Source organism: Elephantulus edwardii, unplaced genomic scaffold (assembly GCF_000299155.1).
Source record: "Elephantulus edwardii isolate Elephantulus edwardi_28Jun2011 unplaced genomic scaffold, EleEdw1.0 scaffold00296, whole genome shotgun sequence".
Lineage (NCBI taxonomy): Eukaryota > Metazoa > Chordata > Mammalia > Macroscelidea > Macroscelididae > Elephantulus > Elephantulus edwardii.
In genome coordinates this window covers 507,597-512,148 of record NW_006400046.1, presented here as the reverse complement: position 1 = coordinate 512,148, position 4,552 = coordinate 507,597, and positions in this window count along the sequence as shown.

Below are 4,552 nucleotides of genomic sequence, written 5' to 3'. Positions count from 1 at the left end.
TGTGCCAAGAAATCTGGAGAACAACCACTTGGCCAACTGACTGGAAGAGATCTATATTTGTTCCCATTCCAAAGAAAGGTGACCCAACTGAGAGTTCAATACAGTATACATTATCTATCTCCTCTTTGTTAGTAGCCCCTCAACCTTGATGTCAGTCCCGTTATACAACAGGGGACTATGCAATATTGTCCTTTTGTGACTGAGATATTTTACTCAGTATAATGCCCTCCAAGGTCACCCATTTTGTATAATATTTTATGAGTTCCTTGTTTTTCAATGCTTCATAGTATTCCATTGTGTGAATATACCACAGCTTCTCTATCCATTCATTGCTGATGGGCATTTGGGTTGTTTCCAATTCTTTGCTATTGTGAACAAAGCCGCAATAAGCATGGGTGTACATATATCTGCTTGGGTGGCGGTTATGGTTTCTTTAGGTTATATTCCCTGTAGTGGAATTGCTGGGCCAAATAGTATTTCTATTTGCAACTTTTGGAGAAAGCACCATACAGCCTTCCATAGTGATTGCACCATTTTACACTCCCACCAACAGTGAATAAGGGTTCCAGTTTCTCCGCAACCTCACCAGCATTTGTTGCTTGCTGCTCTGTTAAATTTTGCTATTCTTACCGGAGTGAGATGATATCTCATAGTTGTTTTGAAAGATTGTGAATTTTTACAGGAAAGACCACCTATTTTTTGAGGAGAGGCTGACAGATTAGAACCACTGACCTTTCCATTAACATTGCATCACATTATCCACTATGCCACCAGGGTTCTTTATACACTATTATACATTATATGCGGTGGTGCAAATGGTCAAAGTACTTGACAGCTAACCTACAGGTCAGCAGGTCAAGCTCACCAGCAGCTCCAGCCAAGAAAAGGCCTGGCAATCTCTGTAAAAAAGACTATCACCTTGGAGAAACACTGGGGAGAAAGTTCTTTTCTGTCCTGTGGGGTCGAATGGATGGCACATAACAGTGTATTGTGTAATAATATTTTCTTTATTATCGTTTTGGTTCTTGTGATAATAATTATAATAGTTTAATTAAACCACTTCCTGTGCAACAATGAATGAATGAAAACCCAAAATCTCTGTAAATGTTTATTAAAACAAATTAAAAAAATAAAAAAGGGTATTTTCTATGAAGAAATCAATAAAAAAAACAAAACAAAAACCACTTCCTGACTGAACAATCTCAGCTGAAAGGGTCATGCTGTCTGCGTGCTGCTTTGCCAAGTGACTCCAGAGGCCTGAGTCCCAACCTCACACCATTGCTAAGTAGAGGGCAGGAGGGCAAGAGGTTGTCCAAGGGCTGTCCAGTGGTCAGGGGGCCAGGAGCTGCAGAAGAGAGGGAAGGAGGGTCAGGATCCCTGCAGGGATGGGCACAGGAAGCCCGGAGGAGGCTCAGTGTCCTCAGAAGGAAGCAGACAGAAGAGTGGGATCAACTGCAGAAATTTCTCTGAGAAGATAGGCAGGGAGAGGGTGGGCTAGGAGGAAGTGGGGAGCAGTATCAGGTGAGGGAAAGTGGGGTAGGTGGACATAAAATTTCCCAATTTCAAGTGCTTACCTTGTTGTTCACTCAGATAGTAGAGTGCAGATTGCAAATGGGCATCAAGGCTGAGAGACTAGTGCCCCAGAGTAGAGGGCCAGGAGGTAGAAAATAAACAAGAGGCAAGTTCTGTGAAGGGTGAGATGTGCTGCAGATACGGAAAGCTGGAAAGGCTGGGTAGGGGACAGGGGCCTTGCATTTTTCTACCTCGGTCAAGGTGTGTTGGAGAAATTGGAGCACAAGCCTGAAGGGGTAAAAAACCTTGACGTCATCTCATTTTTCTTTTTTTAAGAATAATTTTTATTTTAATTGGGATTTTAATAAGTTTTTGTTTTTATTTTATTTTATTTTATTATTTGTGTGTAGGTGTGTGTGTGTACTGTCAAATTGGATCTGACTGGTACAAGAAGAGATTGCCCCTCCTTCTCCAACAGAGCATCTGGTGCATTTGAACCGCAGACCTCTAGGATTGCAGTGCAGCTTTTTACCACAAGGCCACCAGAGATCCCTGATTTTAATGAAAATTTACAGAAAAGTTGGATTTTTATTAATTCATTGTTGCACATTTTCTTCCCTCTCCCTCCCCAGTTCACTTTTTTTAAAATATTCATTTGTTTTTGCACAATTTCCTTCTTCCCTCCAGTCCTCTTTGCAATGTACTCCTATTCTAGACTGTCTTACATATCATATATTCCTTTTAAACAGTTCTTTCCTTCATCTGATCTAATACAGTGGTTATTATCTATCCACTCTTTTCCTGTTCTCCTTCCCAAACCCCCCATGTCAGTCCTGCTTTATAACAGTGGTGTTGTGCAGTATTTGTCCTTTTGTGACTGAGATATTTCACTCAGCATAATGTCCTCCAGGGTCACCTATGTTGTGTAATGTTTTATGAGTTCATTGTCTTTCAGTGCTGTATAGTATTCCATTGTGTGAAGGTATCATAATTTTTCTATCCATTCATTTGTTGATGGGCACTTGGGTTGTTTCCAGCTCTTTGCTGCTGTTAATTTTTCAGCAATAAACATGAATGTGTATATATCTGTTTGGATGGAGGTTCTGGTTTCTTTCATTTTTCAACACTGTTGCTAGGTTGCTGTTGGGTGTCTTCAAATCAGCTAGGACTCAGACCCTAAGAAGCTGTGAAGGAAACATTGTCCTACCCTGTGCCACCCTCATGATCTCCCCATGCCCAAGCTCTTTGTTGCAGTCACTGTGTCAGTCCACCTCTTTGAAGGTCTTCCTCTCTCTCTGAACTGCAATGTTTTCATGCACGTTTTTCCACTGTATTATTGGAACAGATGAAGGAAAGAACTGTTTAAAAAGGAAACACTTATATAAGGAAAACCAACCTAGGTGTTCGGATTCTTGATGGACATTGTCCCTCACTAAGCCTAAACCACTGCCTTGGATTTGTGGCAGGAACTCCGAGTCCTGGCTGCCTGCCTGTGGATCTGTTCAAGTGGCCTGTGCCTCAGTTTCCTCATCTGCAGAGTGAGACCCCTAAGAGCACCTGCTTTACAGGGTTGTTTTGAGGAGTGGGTTAAAGTAGGCAAAGTTCTTGGAACTAGTGGGATGCAAATGAAAGCCTTATCTGTAATAGTGTTATGGGGATTGTTTTCAATTTTTTATTAAATAGTTTGAGAAACAAACCAGTCATGTGATTTATTTTAAAAGGAAACATCGTCCTCTCACATGGTTTTCTGTTGATTACCCTGAGTGCCCTAAGCCCCTCAAAGACATGTTTCCCACAGGGTAAACACTGGCTGGGAGAGGTTGAGGGACTGGGTGGTTTCCGAGGTACCTGCCCCACACCCCAAAGAGCCTGCGCTCTCCCTGCTCCACGTGACTTCTCTATGCCTCAGTTTTCTTCTCTGGCAAACAAGGGGAAGGCGTGCTTTCAAGCTCAGACGGCTATGCAGGCGTGCCCAGGCTTTGAACAGGGAAGGAGCTGGGGCCTCTTTCCGTGAACCCTGCCCAGCCTGCAGTTCCTGCTTCCCACTGCACCAACGGGAGCCACGCGGCTATGAGGGTGCGCCAGGCGCCCGCAGAGCAAAACCACGGGCAGAGAATCTGAAAGCAAACTGTCCCCCTGTTGCAGACCTACGGTCCCAAAGAATGAAATAATTTTATAATTATTAATAATGAGACAGACTACCAGGAATGATATAAAACAGAGAGTGTGAAAAACAGGGAGCCAACAGTTCCCATGACTGAAGGCCCCAAGCCATGCTTCTCTGAGTATTTATTTAGAATCATAAGGAAGGTAAACTACAGAACAATATCATTTATTTCACATGCAAGCAACATTCTACTGAAGATTATCCAAAAACAACTGGAACAGTACATCAGCAGAGAACTGCCAGAAGTCCAGGCTGGGTTTAGAAGGGGTCGTGGTACTAGGGATATTGTAGCTGATGTTAGATGGATCTTAGTTGAAAGCAGAGAATACCAGAAGAATGTCTATCTGTGTTTCATTGACTATGCAAAGGCATTTGACTGCGTGGATCATAACAAACTGTGGCTGAATCTGAGAAGAATGGGAATCTCAGAACATTTAATCGTGCTAATGTGAAACCTATACTTGGACCAAGAGGCAGTCGTCAGAACAGAGCAGGGCAACACTGCATGGTTAAAATTGGGAAGGGTGAAAAAAAAGAAAAAAAATTGGGAAGGGTGTACGTCAGGGATGTGTCCTATCTCCATACCTTTTCAACCTGTATGCAGAGCAGATTATCCGAGAGAAGATTATCTATGAGGAGAAGTGTGGGTTAGGATTGGTGGACAATCAACAATCTGCATTATGCAGACGACACAACCTTGCTCGCTGAAAGTGAGGAGGACTTCATGCACTTACTGCAGAGGGTCAAGGGCTGCAGCCTTCAATATGTACTGTGGCTCAATGTCAAGAAGACAAAAATTCTCACCACTGGACCAATTGGTAGCATCATGATGGATGGCGAAGAGATTGAGATTGTTCACAGCTTCAGTTTGCT